Raw genomic sequence first — 16,596 nt, forward strand, 5'->3', positions numbered from 1 at the left:
TGTATCCACTATTTCTCAAGAAGAGCACATCTGTGTTTTGAACCTTTTTCTCTGATTAGGGCTGAGATGCATCAATAATTTAGAGGATGAACCATCCCCTCCCTTGCAGGTAGAGCCCCCCCGAGTATGTAAGCATGAGGCTGTGCCCTTGGTCTATTTAACTCCATACTGTCTACACTGATCGGCAGCAGCTCTCTGGAATGTCAGACTGGAGTTTCTCCTCAACCCTGCCTGGAGATGCTGGGGATTGAACCCAGGACCGTCTGTATGCCCTGAGTTCTGGTTGGTGTGATTCCTTGATTTTCTAAGGAGGCAATAGGGTAGGTCGTCACAATTTGTGACCCAACAAACTGAATGCATCCATGCTTGGTGCATCATCAGTTGTACAGAGACCTAAGGAGTTGCTTTCTACTGGGTCATGCCATAGATTGTCCATGTAGCTCAGTATTGGCTGCTTGAGACTGACCTGCAGTGGCTCTTCAGGGTTTCAGACAGAAGTCTTTCACAGACCTACCTGGAGATGCTGGGGACTGAAAGTGGGACCTTCTGCACACAAAGCAAGTGCTTGACTACTGAACTGCAGCCTCTCCCCCTACAACTTGCAAGTGACTATGTTGCCACTGTGGTGCCTGTGCCACTGTGGTTGGGTATACTGCAATGCGCCTAGCCATTCCCAATAGCAGAAGGCCCTCCCACACCTTCCATTAGCCTGTTCCATGTCAAGATCCCAGCATGCAGCATGTTTCTTTGTGAGTTTAGTCAGATCACTATGAGTCTTGGGAGGAGTGGACTACTAGATGGGGCCTCTTGTTATTAAGGGTATTTGGGCATGTTGGCACATGATTGGCACAGCAACAGTAGCAGGGAGAGTTCAGCAGACTGTGGGGACCGGCTTCTCATACACAGAGCTCCCTGTGGTGTGGCTGGATTATGGCTTAGTTTTCAGACCAGAAACATTGTGGCTTCTGAACAAAACAATCCACATGGTGGTCGTGATTCTGTTGCAAACATTTAATAAGAAATGAAATGAACTCACAATTTGCTGCTCTTTAATGGCACCCAATAAGTAGTCCTTTTACTTTGCTTAACAATAGGGCCAGCCATGTTAGTTTTTAATGTGATTTGCTTGGGGTCTCCATTATTCAAGTTGTAGAGGAAACAATTGAGAGGAATCAGGAGGAATTTCTAGTTCTCAAATCTATGTGTGAAAACCTACAGAACAAAGTGGATATTTGAAGTTTTGAATATATGCAAATTCCATTTCAGCTGTAGTTTTCAACCTCAGGTCTACATCTGACTTGCTATCCTCTGCACAAAACTGGTCCTCAGAAATGCGTTTCATTGAGGATTCTGGACTAGCAAGCCTACACATTATCTCCATATACAGTGCCATGAAAAAGTATTTGCCTCCTGTCTGATTTTCTGCATGGTTGTATATTTTTGGCACTGAATGTTATCAGATCCTGAACCAAACCTAATATTAGGGGAAAGGGAACCTGAGTGAACAAATAACACAAAATTTTGATACTTATTTCATTTATTTATTAAAGAAAGTTAAGCAACACCCAATGCCTCCATGTGAAAAAGTGAAATAATAATTGCCCCTGTAGACTCTAAACCTGGTTATGTCACCTTTAGCAGCAATGACTGCAACCAAACGATTCCTGTAGTTCTTGATCAGTCTCTCACAGCACTGTGGTGGTATTTTGGCCCAGAACTGCTTTAACTCAGTGACATTTGTGGGTTTTCGAGCATGAACTATGCCTTTCAGGTCCTCCACAACATCTCAATGGGGTTTAGGTCTGGACTTTGACTAGGCCATTCCAAAACTTTCAATTATTTGTTTCTCAACCATTCTGATGTAGACTTGCTTGTGTGTTTTGGATCATTATCTTGCTGCATGAGCCAGCCACACTTCAGCTTCAGCTGACAGATGGATGGCCTGACATTCTCCTGTAGAATTCTCTGATACAAAGCAGAATTCATGGTTCCTTCAATGATGGCAAGTCATCCAGGTCCTGATGCAGCAAAGCATCCCCAAACCATGACACTGCCACCACCATGCTTGACCATTGGTATGAGGTTCTTCATGTGAAATGCAGTGTTTGGTTTTTGCCAGACATGACGGGGCCCATGTTGCCCAAAATGTTCTGTCCATTGTTCCAGAACTCTTGACGATCATCCAGGTGCTTTTGGGCAAACAATGATCTATGGACAGATGAGTCAAAGATGGAATATCAATGGGGCCATGCTACAGCAGCTGGCTATTTTCCATGGTAAACTAAGTAGCATGGTTGTTTCCACATAATTAAATGAGTTAGTGGTTTCTGGAATTATGTTTTTCCTTCCCCACTCACAAACAATCAGGAGCAGAGAAGGAGGCCAATGGAATGTGTGAACCCGTTTCGAACCCATTTGAGTATTCCTTTAAGGCTGAAGTGGTAAATCAGACAATAGGAGATAATATGGGTAGATCAGAAGAATATAAACTAAGAAGTAAGCTGGCATTCTGGTTACGTGCCATCTCTATGATCATTCAGAGATGGTTACATCGTTGACTAGTACACATTTCAGCAGTTTGTGGTGAATCTTTAAACAAACTCATTTTTCTGTTGTACATTTAAATAATATTAAGGTTCTCAACACTACAATCTCCATTTAAAAAAAAAATAGCTCGCAGTGTAGCTTTAGTTCATGTTATTCCATATCTCTGAACTATATCCAGTATTCTTTGTCCACTTGCATAAGGGCTTTTGTGCTAGCAGATGGTTGAGTTTTAATGTTGCACAACAGAGGAATCGAATTCAACAGTTCTGCTACCAAATTGCGCAACCAATAGCACAATGTATTGTGCAACAAAGTTACTGGCAACCTGCTTATGCACTCTCATGTGCAACTATGTTCTGCTAGCACAAAACAATTCACCAGTGGAACAAGTATATCACGAAGTGATTTTAACCTAGCGTTATACTGGTACAACCCATAATCTTCTTTCATTGTTTTATTAGGCAGTACCACATATGGAGACTATCCACACTGTCTGCATATTAGCCCCATTTAAGTAAATATCAGGAAGATCTGAAGAGGGAAACTTCCCACATTCAGCTCCTCCATGCAATTGGGAAGCCTGATGACATAGGGTTCTTAATTGTGTGGCGGACTCTGAGCATGTTCAGCTAAATGTGCAAAGTTGATCTCTTCAAACCTCCCTTAACAAGTGAAGGTGTTAGATGCATGGATCAGGACACTGGGGGCAGGGCTAGCATTTGCTCCTCCCTTCACACTTTCTTGTTGAACACCTGAACAGGGCTTAGGTGATATATCATTATAGAGAAATGAATAGTAACTCCCATCTTCTACTCTTACCTGCATTACCAATATTAGCTAAATCAGCCTTCACCAACCTGGTGGCCTCCAGATGTTGTTGGACTACAATACCCATCAGTACTGGGTGTGCCTGATGAGAGCTGAATTCCAACAACATCTGGATGGCACCAGGTGGGTAAAGAAGATTTTTTAGGGCAAAGTGATGGTATACAATTAGAATCAGGAAGCAATAAAATGAATAATCTATCATAAGAGGTTCTCAGATTTCCACATATGAAGAATGTAGAGCACGAAGTCAGAATCTACTGTCTGGACAGCATTTAATCTATTGATTATTCTTCTGTTAATCTAATGTTTCCTTTGAAGATGTTGCCCAATTCCTTCCTATGAAACTGTCTGTGGTACCTATAGACAGATATGGGATATTCAGTCAAATAGACCAATCGATTGTATCCAACTAATATTTACTCAGAGTAAACCCACTGAATTCATGGACCAGTTAGCCATCTTCATTGTTTTCAATAGATCTACTCAGAGTAGGACTAGCATTGGCTACAACCTCATTATTTATTTATTATTTATTATTTCAATTTATATACCGCCCTTAGCAGAATAGCTCTCAGGGCGGTGAACAAACAAGATAAAATACAATATATCATAGTAAAAAATCACAAAAACATGTACAAACAAACAACAGAAAGCACAACAAAAATGAAATACAACACAAATTAAGAAGGATACATGTTAAAAGTAGAAAGATTAAGAAAATTAAAAGATTAAAATGCCTGGGAGCATAAAAAGGTCTTTACCTGCCGCCGGAAAGATAGAAGTGTAGGCGCCAGGCGTACCTCTTCGGGGAGGCTGTTCCACAACTCAGGGGCCACCACAGAAAAGGCCCTAGATCTAGTAACCACCCTCCGGGCTTCCCGATGGGTTGGTACCCGGAGGAGGGCCTTAGATTCTGAACGAAGTGAACGGGTAGGTTCATAGCGAGAGAGGCGTTCCACAAGGTATTGAGGTCCCACGCCGTGTAAGGCTTTATAGGTCAAAACCAGCACCTTGAATCTCGCCCGGAAGCAAATAGGGAGCCAGTGCAGACGCGCCAGAATAGGTGTTATATGCGAAGACCGACTGGTCCTCGTCAATAGTCTGGCAGCCGCGTTCTGCACCAGCTGAAGCTTCCGAACTGTCTTCAAGGGCAGCCCTACATAGAGCGCATTACAGTAATCCAATCTTGAAGATACCAGAGCATGAATAATGGAGGCGAGGTTGTCCCTGTCCAGATAGGGGCGTAGTTGGGCTACCAGACGAAGATGGTAAAATGCATTCCGTGCCACCGAGGCCACTTGGGCCTCGAGAGACAAGGAAGAATCGAAAAGAACCCCCTAACTACGTACCTGTTCTTTCAGGGGGAGTGTAACCCCATCCAGAACAGGGTGAACATCCACCATCTGAGCAGGGAAGGCGTTCACCAGCAGTGTCTTGGTCTTGTCTGGATTGAGTCTCAGTTTATTAGCTCTCATCCAGTCCATTATTGCGGTCAGGCAACGGTTCAGCACATCAACAGACTCACCTGAAGAAGATGAAAAGGAGAAATAGAGCTGCGTGTCATCAGCATGTTGATGGCAACGCACTCCAAAACTCCTGATGACCGCACCCAGCGGCTGCATGTAGATGTTGAAAAGCATGGGGGACAAGACCGACCCCTGAGGGACTCCACAATGGAGAGTCCATGGTGTTGAGTGATGTTCCCCAAGCACTACCTTCTGGTGATGGTCCGCGAAGTAGGAGTGGAACCACTGCCAAGCAGTGCCCCCGACACCCAACTCCGCGAGTCTCCCCAGAAGGATACCATGGTCGATGGTATCAAACGCCGCTGAGAGATCAAGGAGAATCAACAGAGTCACACTCCCCCTGTCCCTCTCCCGACAAAGGTCATCATACAGGGCGACCAAGGCTGTTTCGGTGCCAAAACCGGGCCTAAAACCGGATTGAAACGGATCTAGATAATCGGTTTCATCCAAGAGCGCCTGGAGCTGGCCGGCAACCACCCGTTCCAAAACCTTGCCCAAAAAAGGGACATTCGCCACCGGTCTATAGTTGTTCAAGTTATCTGGGTCCAAGGAGGGTTTCTTGAAAAGAGGTCTCACTACTGCCTCCTTGAGGCTACCAGGGACTACTCCCTCCCTCAAGGAGGCATTAACCACTTCCTTGGCCCAACCGGTGGTCCCAGCCCTGCTAGCTTTCACTAGCCAAGATGGGCAAGGATCCAGAACAGACGTGGTTGCCCGAACCATTCCAAGCACCTTGTCCACTTCCTCGAGCTGCACCAACTGAAACTCATCCAATAACGAAGGACAAGGCCATGCTCCGGACACTTCAATGGATTCATCTGTCGCAACATCGGAGTCAAGATCCCTGCGGATACATGCGATCTTATCTTGAAAGTGTCCAGCAATTTCGTTGCAGCGGGCTTCCGATGTTTCCGTAGTATCGTGGGGGCCAGAGTGTAAGAGCCCACGCACGACTTTAAAAAGTTCCGCTGGACGGCATAGGGATGATCTAATAGAGGCAGCAAAATAAAGCTTCTTTGCTGTCCTTACCGCTTTTGTATACAACTTATTGGTGGCACTTACCAAGGCATGATTGTATCCACTGGGAGTTTTCCTCCATCTGCACTCCAGCCTCCTCCTCTCATGTTTCATCGCTCTCAGCTCCGGGGTATACCACGGAGCTGTATGAGCTCTACAGCGGAGGGGGCGCGCGGGAGCGATCGTGTCAATAGCCCGGGTTATTTCCGTATTCCACAGTGCGACCAGGGCCTCGACAGGAGCACCAGTCCTATCAGCCGGAAAATCTCCCAGAGCCCTCTGAAAACCTGCGGGATCCATCCGGCTCCGGGAGCGGATCAACTTAATAGATCCTCCACCTTTGCAGAGGGAAAGAGCCGCTGTAAGTCTAAATCTCAGCAAGCGGTGATCTGTCCATGACAATGGGGTAGATGAAAAACACCCCACCGCCAGATCACCATCTCCATGTCCAGTGGCGAAGATCAAATCAAGAGTATGTCCCGACACATGCGTTGGGCCGGTAGAAAATTGAGACAGCCCCATTGTTGTCATGGAGGCTATGAAGTCCTGAGCTGCGCCAGATAAGACAGCCTCGGCATGGACGTTGAAATCCCCCAGTACCAAAAGTCTAGGGGATCTCAAGAGCACCTCCGAGACTATCTCTGTCAGCTCAGCTAAGGAAGCTGTTGGGCAGCAAGGTGGACGGTACACCAACAGTATTCCTAGTCTGTCTCCCTGGCCCAATACAAGGTGGAGACATTCCAGACCAGTCGCCGTCTGAACAGGGTGCTTGGTGAGAGGGAAAGAACTCCTATAGACCACAGCGACCCCCCCTCCCCGGCCCTCAGATCTACCACAGTGCTGAACCAAATACCCAGGTGGACAAAGCTGGGAAAGAGCAACTCCTCCCTGATCAGCCACCCAGGTTTCGGTTATACATGCCAGGTCGGCACCCTCCTCCAGAATTAAATCATGGACAAGTGAGGTTTTATTTTGTACCGACCTGGCATTCAAAAGCAGCACTTGGAGATCCGAGAGCTGGCTGATAGGACAACCAACAAACCTGTGGATATGAGGAGAACCGGAACAAGGCACAGACACAATTTGTCTGGGACGAGTTCCCCTTACCTGGCCTGTTCTCCTCCTAACGCCATACCTCCCATTACCCGTCACTACGTTAATTGGGCCCCCCAAAACCCCCCCCCATGAAGGATGGAATCTTTTCTCCCAGGCACATGTTAAAAATACACAAACTCACACAGACAAGCAATCATACAATCATTCACCCAACAGTAACGCACACACACACCGAACAAACAACGTTAAAATTAATTAGTCCTCTTCAAACAACAATGGCAGTCTCGGGCCCCCCAGCCAAAAACGAGCCACCAGCGATGACACCAGGACAGCAACACAGCCCCAAGCAGCGACAACAGCGCCCACACACGAGCAGAGAAGCGGCGAAGGCAGCGGAGCCGCAGTGGTAATATCCTGGGCAGCGGCACGGTCCTCGGCGACGATGAAAACGCCCGCAACCAGCGGCGGCGATGGCGGCAACACGAGCCGCAACGACGAAGTCCCCGGCAGCAACACGGTCCCAGCAGCGGCAAAAATGCCCCGCTCGCAAGCGGGCAAGCGGCGACAACGGCGGCACGGGCCGCGGCGCAGAGTCCCCCGCAGCGGCACGCCCCACGGCAGCAGCACGCCCCACGGCAGCAGCGACAACGCCCGCATGCAAGCGGGCCGACAGCAGCAACGGCGGCGGCGCGGGCCACGGCGACAGAATCCCCGACAGTGGCACGCCCCCCGGCAGCAGCGACAATGTCCGTATGCAATAGATGGTATCTCTCCTCATAGATGTTCTTGTAGGCTTCTAAAACTGCCGGATGGTCTTCTACTTCTTCCAGCTTCTGCCAGATTTAGTTTAAGATGTAACGGGCACCTGTAGATGGTATCTCTCCTCATAGATGTTCTTGTAATCTATAGGTGTCCGTCACTCCCAGGGCCCAGATCTGCAACAGTCAATGAGCATCCGCCAAAGCAGGAAAGTGCAGATACCCCACAGAGTGTCACAGATGCAACTCAGCTAAACACTAGCCGCCACAACACCACAACGTTATTCAATATCAGCTCTCCTGTTGGGCTATATTCAATCAGCATCCTCCTCCACTCAAGACTGCTGATATGTTTGTCATATCATGTGTGACTCAGTGGCTTGTATTCAAGTAAGTCCTACTCATAATAAATTAATTTAAATTAATGAAGCTAAGTTAGACATGTCTATTAACTGCAATTGATCTACTCAAAGTAGGACTGGTACTGAATATTACCCAGTATCATTAATGTTGAGAGGTTCATAGTTCTTCATCAAATTAATTCAAGCATTTTTCATCTGACCAGATAACACATACTTTGATTCTAGAAATAAATAATAATTTGGGACAACACAAATAAACTGTGAGATGTAAAGTGAGATCATGATTGGCTTTTCCTCCTGGTAGGCACAAAAACTAGTAAGATGCAGTTGGCCCAAAAGTAGAATTAAAGGTGTGCTAAAGGAGGATAAGGAGACTACAGAAACGCTGAATGAATTTGCCACTGTCTTCTGGGCAGAACATGTAGGGCAGATACCCATGTCTAATCTGACATTCTCAGGAAGGATGTCTGAAGAATTGAGGCAAATAGTGGTGACAAGAGACAAAGTTCTAGTTATTGATCAATCAACAACTGAAAGTCCAGAAGACACTGGTCTCTTTAAGAACTCTAAGAAATTGCTGATCTCCTAGCAGATATAAGAAAAATGACCCTAAGATCTACCTCTGTCAAGAGGATTGGAAAGTAGCCAATGTAAACACCAGTTTTTGAAAAGGGATCTGGGGGAAACCAGGAAATTACAGGCCAGTTAGCTTATCTATTCTGGGTAAACTGGTGGAAAGCATTATTAAAGCTAAAATTATCAAACATATAGACGAACAATCTTGCTGGAGCAGAACCAGCATGGCTTCTGCAAGAGTAAGCTACCAGTTACTGTAAACCACCCAGAGAGCTTCGGCTATAGGGCGGTATGCAAATACAATAAATAAATAAATACCTAACCTTTTTGAGTTCTTTGAGAATTTCAGTAAGCAAGTGGATACTGATGATCCAGTAGACATTGTTTACTTGGATTTTTCAAATGCTTTTGACAAAATCCCTCACCAGAGACTCCTGAGGAAATGTAGCTGTCATGAGATAAGAAGACAGATCCTGTTATGGTTAAATAACAGGAGTAGATCTCACACTGGAGAGATGAAAGAAGTGGAATCCCTCAAGGATCTGCATTTGGGACCAGTGCTTTTTCACTTGTTCACAAATTATCTAGGGTTAGGGCTAAGTAATGAGCGGACCAAGTTTGTTGATAGCACCCATATGTTTAGGGCAGTAAGAGCAAAAAGGAATTGTGAGGAGCTCTGAAAGGATCTCTCCAAACTGGATGAATGGGCATTAAAATGGCAAATGTGATTTAATGCAAGGGATGTAAAGTGATGCACTTGGGGAGGGGATCCTCACTTCAGATATCCCTACAGAGACTGAACTGACAGTGACTCTCTAGGAAAGAGATCTTCATCTCACAGTGGTTAGTTCAATTAAAATGTCAACCCAGTGAGTTGCAGCTTGGAATACTATGTCTAATTATGATTACTGAATCTTGAAAAGGATATTATAGAGCTGGAAAAGGCACACAAACGAGCAGCCAAAACAATCATGGGGCTGGAGCAAATCCCCTATGAGCAAAGATTACATCATTGGGAGGCTTTTTTAGTTTCGAAAAAGGGCAAGTGATATGATACACATGATGTTTAAATTTTGCATGGTGTGGGGAAAGTGACTAGAGAAATTTCCCCCTTCTTCCATAATACTAGAATCTAGGGTTATCCAGTGAAGCTGCGTGGGAAAAAATTCAGGCAGGCAAGAGGAGGCTTCTTTACACAGCACATCTGCTACCACAAGATGTGGTGATGGCCACCAATTGAGATGGCTTCAAAAGGAGATTAGTCATATCATTGGACACATGGCACATTACAGAATTACATCAGCAAACAAGAAAGATTACTGGTTCAAAGAGCCAATACATGTCAACAGTTATAGAGACAAAGGGAGCAAGAGGAGAACAAGGCAAAGGCTTTATTTCCACTGCAGATGAGCTCCAAGGAGTTAGTCTTCATGGAAATCCCTCTCAGAACTGCCAAGCATGACTGATTACAATTGACCCATTCCAATCTGGTTTCAGGCCTGCCTATGGGACTGAATCGGCCTTGGTCACCATGATGGATGACCTTTATTGGAAGAAGGACAAGGGGAATGCAACCCTGTTATCTTACTTGATCTCTCAGTGGCTTTTGATACCATTGACCATGTATCCTTCTGGGCTGACTTGGTGAGATGGGTATTGGAGGTACTGTTTTACAGTGGTTCCGATCCTATCTTCGGGTCATTTTTAGAGAATAGCATTGGGTGATTGTCTTTCAGCCCCCTAGTAGTTGGGCTGTGGGGTGCTGCAGGGTACCATCTTGTCCCCAGTGCTGTTTAACATTTATATGAAGCCCTTGGGAGTGGTCATCAGGAGATTTGGAGTGAGGTGTCAGCAGTATGCTGATGATACCCAGCTCTGTTTCTCTGTAACATCTGAATCAGGAGAAGCCATGCAAGCCCAGGACTAGTGCCTGGACTTGGTGGTGGACTGGACAAGGGCCAATATACTGACTCTAAATCCTAGCAAGATGGAGGCATTGTGGGTATGTGGTTCCCAAGTCTGGATAATTGGTCAATTGCCTACTTTGGATGGGGTCGTACTCCCTCTGAATGAACAGGCTCATAGTCTGGGGATGTTCCTGGATCTACTTTTGTTGCTAGAGGCCCAGGTGACCTCAGTGGCTAGGAGTGCCTTTTGCCAGCTTCGGTGGTAAAACAGCTATTGCTGTTTCTGGATCAGGATAGCCTGACCACTGGTAACCTCCAGGCTGGATTACTGTAATGTGCTCTACATGAAGCTGCCCTTGAGGTTGGTCCAGAAGCTGCAGCTGGTGCAAAGAGTGGTGACATGACTGCTCACTGGGGCAGGATATCACCAACATGTTACCTGGCTGCTGAAAGAATTGCACTGGTTGCCCATTCGCTTCTGAGCCAAGTTCAGGGTGCTGGTTTTGGTGTACAAAGTCCTATACAGCTTGGGACATGAAAATAGGATACCTGAAAAACCGTCTTATCCTTTATATATCTTGTTGATCACTGGGCTCTGCAGTTGAGGGCCTCTGGCAGATACCATCTTATCACTACTTTATATATCAGGAGGTCCATTCTGCACAACATAGGAAATGGACCTTTAGTGTGGCGACACTTATCCTGTGGAATTCCCTCCAGTTTGGCGTAGTGGTTAGAGTGTTGGACTATGACCTGGGAGAATCCCCACACAGCCATGAAGTGCACTGGGTGACCTTGGGCCAGTCACTGCCTCTCATCCTCAGAGGAAGGCAATGGTAAACCACTTCTGAATACCGCTTACCATGAAAACCCTATTCATAGGGTCACCATAAGTCGGGATTGACTTGAAGGCGGTACATTTACATTATTAAATATTAGATAGGTGCCCTCTCTGTTATCTTTTTGGTGCCTACTGAAGACCATCCTCTTTCAACAAGCCTTTTAAGTAGAGACCTTATCCCAGTCTGCGTCTGTTTTGGAATTGATTTTTAAGATGTTTTTAAACATTTTTTAAAATATGTTTTTAAGATGGTGTTTCTGATGTTTGTTTTTAGTGTTTTGTCCTTTGTTTGCCACCCTGGGCTCCTCCTGGGAGGAATGGCGGGATAAAAAAATATTATTGTTGTTGTTGATGATGATGATATACAGAGAGAGGGAATTACATGAAATTGAGACAGAAGACATGAGATTGCTTGACTAGAACTTATACTATTTATTTCTTTTATATTTATGACCAACTCTGTTCACACTTGGGTGCTTCCAGACTGTTGCTATTTTCGGGTGGAATTTAATCACCTGAAATTCAGGGTGTGCAATTATAGCTGAAGGTGCTTCCAGACTTGCTATTATAAATTAAAACCAGCAGCAGTATAATTGCCAAAGAGTTGTAGAAAGAATCCTCTGGTTTTCCATTGCTCTCAAAAGGAAGCATCCTCATCATGTGTGTGGTGTGACAATAGACGCCTAAGTACCAAATGTGGTTGATGTCATCAGTACTTGAGGAACAGGGGTGGCCCTGGCAGTTCGTCTGGAAGACATGCCATTATCCCATCCAAGATGATGAAGGTGAAGCAGGCTGATTGCAATGAGCCGTAGCTTGGATCTCCATAATCTTTTGCACATAAGATTATTGTTTAGGGATGAGAGCTGTAAGATCATGTGAATGCTTACTCCTAGTGAACACATTTACACAAAAGATAGCCCTCTGACAGCATAGAGAATGAATGGCAGAAGGTAGATTGTGATAAACTCTACTCATGTATCACTGGGCAATTTCCAGTGCATCACCTAATATCTACTGGTTGCTGTGATTGTTACAAGGCTAGGTTGATCTTGAACTGATACACCAATACACTTCTTCTGTTCTTAAACAAGATTACTTACTCCGGATCACTTAACACAGATTAGGTATTCCTTTATTAAGAGATACGAAGTTTGTATTTATTTTTATTTGTGTAAAATATTTAAATCACTGTTCTATTAAAATATCCAAAGTGCTTTGCAACAACATCCCACTTCTTCAGCGGCACCAGGATCCAGGTGAGCTCACCCCTGCATACTCTTTTCTTTATTTTCCCATACAAATTGTGTGTTTTTTTCTTATCTCATAACGTACACACAGATCACTTGGAAATTGCTGAGTGGACCTCTTAATGATTTTTCTGCCGGTTGTAGCAATTGTAATTTACTGTACTAAATGCTGTATGGTTTTTAATTCTATTTTTATTGCTTCTGTTATTTCCTTAATTATTCTTTATTGTATTACAATTTGCATTCCACATAATTCAAATTGTAACACAATACAATATAAGAAATAAAAGGAGCAGTAAAAATACAATTAAAAATCAATATGAATATTTAATATGGACATGCCGCAGACCACCTGAATGAAGCTTGCAGACCGCTGGTGATCCATGGACCACCGTTTGGGAACCCCTGACATAGCATCAACTGATGACAGGTACTCAATAGCAAAGACAGACTGGGGGTGAGACGGGGTTTGCATACCTACTAGCATGGAACACTTGGTCCTTGGAAGTCATCCTTGGAAATACGAAGATTGCTGTGGACTCTTTTCAACCCACATGCAGCCAGCTGAACTCAATAAGTGTCTTTCATTCCCCCTTGCTGCTAGTTCAGTTTCTTCTATATATGTCTGTAAAGAGGATAAGAAATAGATTTATTTACTAAGACTGCATTTAACATTGATGCCCACTTGGGATTATCTGATTTCAGCTATCACCCATCTGAAAGGCTGTTTGGTGCTGGCTTTTCCAGCTCTGTGACTCTTTGATCACCAGATGCTCTGATCATTTGCCAGCTGCACTCCAACCAAACAGTCACCTTGCTAAGTAACCCCCTGGGATAGTGGAGTAAATACATAAATAGTTGAGTGCCATCAATTACTGGGCAACACCATTCATCAAGAGCCAGCCACCATCAACCTCAAAGATATGCACACACCCCAGGAGCAAGAGAAGGAAAGTGCACTAGAGTCTTGATCATTTAGCCTTTTATGAATTATTCAAGGAGCCCCTTGAATATTCTGTCCCTTCATCCACTGTACCCCACTGCTATGACCCCACATTTCAGGGAAAACTGAGTGATGGACGAGATGCCTTTTTGGGAGTCCCGGTGATCTCCAGCACATTGATTTCCTCCAACGCAATGCTCTTAATCAGCCACAGATTTTGATCCACCTCTTCCCACCCCCTCCCAGCCTTCCCTCTGCTCTTTTGTCATATGTGCTCTACTACTCTGCTGTTCCTAATGACACAGCAGTTCAGACAGGAACCATTTATTGATGCTGCTACATTATTAGGTACAGCAGATAAACCTCCTTGTCATCATTACAGAGTAGAAAGCCAACTGTGCTCTTTCCCCATGCTCCATAAAATGTTGAAACAGCTGAATGCTTTCTGATTTCACCTTTAGGAATAAAAAGAAGCAGATTTCCATTTTATTTTATTTTTGGGGAATAGGGGAAGCATGATCTACATTAATCTCCTGCCTTTCTTGCCTCCAAGGTTTCTATTGAAACCAGGGCAAGTCTACCTGTGAAACAGACTTATGCAAACAGAGTGATCCTATAATTCTTGGGCAGAACCCAAAGGTTCTGTTCTGCATGTGGAAAGTCTCATCTATTCACTGATGCCCTGTTTTACAGCTTGTGCTAGAGCAAGAGGGCAGAAGGTAGATTGGGATGTATTGGTAGATCCCTGGGTGATTTGCAGAAGAGAGCAAGCAGGAATGAGGGGGTCATTCAGTTCAGTATTCATTTACAGCCAAGTCTATCAAATCCACACTTTCCAAAACAATATGAGAACTGAAATGCAGCCATCCTTCAAAATACACATAACCAAATTTTGCAATGCAGTTATCAAACCAAAGTCTGCCAAAATGTGTATATTAAGGGAAAGTGTGCATAAAAATTAATATGTTAGTGAACATAACATTCCAAAATGCATTATATCAGGATAAATTACTTGCAAAAATGTGTATATTAGCAAAAACTCCATACAAAAATGTGTTTATTTGGAGAAATTCACACTAAAATGCTGAAGTTTTTTTTTTAATCCACAAATTGCTGCAGAAATATGGAGAACTGAATGTAAGATTGGAACAATGAGAAACTGAGAAAACCAAAATGGGCAGGTATTCCCATCCCTATCAGCAAGGGTTTCTGACTGCCAATAGTTTAACAATAGCAACTACAAAATGATTCCCACCACTACCAATTAGACTGCTGAAATGGAAAAAGCTTGAAGTAACCAGAAATTGATTTTTGTGTGTGGAAGGACTATGAGCACAGGTCCATTAGAACAAATCCCTGAACTCAGTTGATGTTCAGAGGTATGACATTCTTTCATTGTGTATTCTGCACTGTGCTACAGTTGGTGCATCTTGGAGTTCTAGTAAAACACCAAGTAGATTCCACAGGGCTGAAGTTGGCCTTCCCCTAACTCGAGAGCCATGCAATAAAAGTGAACCTCAATCCAAAGAGGATCTTTCACTTGCAGAAGCAGAAGGAGGAGAACCGCTATAGGACCCACCCATTATGACATTATGTGGACTCTTCTTCTAATGCAGCCTTTCCCAGCCTGGTGCTCTCCAGATCTTTTGGACTACAACTCCCAACATTCTTGAATAGACCTTTCTGGCTGAGATTGATGGGAGTGGGGAGTGCAAAACATCTGGAGAGCACCAGATTGGGAAATGATGCTTTAGTACTTGAACAAGCATTTGCAGAACCCAGTTGCATATCCCTTCCACCTTGCCCCATTCAAATTACTTTAAATCCAACCCCCTGGTTTTGTCTAGACACTTCAGAAATGAATAGTATTTTCTGATTTTTTTTAAATCTTCAGCTGTGAAAATAATAAAACCGTAGAGTTGTGAAGGATCCTAGTCCAGCATAATATTCCATAGCAGAACCATCCTGTGAAACTGTGAAGGAAGCACTAGAAATGGACATGGAGATGGATTTGGAGCAGTGTGTGCAAGAGAAGATGTGTGTGCAAGAGAAAAAGTAATTGGAAAGCCTCTATGTAGAAAAATTGTGAAAAAGTGAATTCTACTGTTGACTACCTTAACTGAATTATCAACTACCTCTTTATTACTTTACACTTATATTTATTATTGAAACACATTTTAATGTGTTGCAGCCATTTGATTCATTCAGTATGCTAGATACCACTGTTATGCATTCCGTGAAATCAATAGATGCTGAATGGACATCATAACACACTAGGATGTCTGATGGGTTATTTTTAAAATGTTCTAACCCACACTGAGTATTGGAGTTTTTTGTTTTTTTGTTTATTTTACAGTGCAAGGGTGGGATTTGTTTGTTTGTTTATTTGTTTGTTGGATTTATATCCCACCTTTTCTTCAAGGAGCTCAAGGTGGCGTGCATGGCTCTCCCCCTCCTCATTTAATCCTCACAACAACCCTATGAGGAATGTGAGGCTGAGAGGCAATGACTGGCCCAAGGTCACGCAGTGAGCTTTGTGGCTGAATGGGATTTGAACCCTGGTCTCCCAGGATATGAAATACTCTTAAATAAATAAATAAAATCTCAGAGAAATGGTTATCCCAAAAGCCTTTTGATCACCATCAAGGACAGAGACAACTTGACAATTTATTCCACTGAGGAAATGATATCATATTTATGAATGTTCCCCTAATGCTTAACCTAAAACCATCACTTTAGGGCACTGAAATGTCTTGAGTTTATATGGATTCTAGTGGCCTGTACATTGCTTTTATTGAACAGAAGAATGCCATGGCCTGTGGCTGAGCGGCTGGAATAGTCTGGGTCCCATCCAATAGTTAAAGAGTGTAATGTCATGATGTGCCTAAAGTGCAATCCAGAAGACATAGTGAAGGACACCAGCAAGGTAAAAGAGAAGACAGAGAGGAAAAGAAACTTCATTATAAAAAAGGAAACATAACAGGA

At 44.0% G+C, this 16,596-nt stretch overlaps 1 protein-coding gene across 1 annotated transcript in view; it reads left to right on the forward strand.

Annotated features, from left to right (window-relative positions):
* LOC133380676 (netrin-4-like) overlaps positions 1 to 16,596 on the forward strand; it is a 100,431-nt gene that overhangs the window by 1,509 nt on the left and 82,326 nt on the right. The window lies entirely within an intron of this gene.

The sequence above is a fragment of the Rhineura floridana genome, chromosome 3 (assembly GCF_030035675.1).
Source record: "Rhineura floridana isolate rRhiFlo1 chromosome 3, rRhiFlo1.hap2, whole genome shotgun sequence".
Taxonomy (NCBI): Eukaryota; Metazoa; Chordata; class Lepidosauria; order Squamata; family Rhineuridae; genus Rhineura; species Rhineura floridana.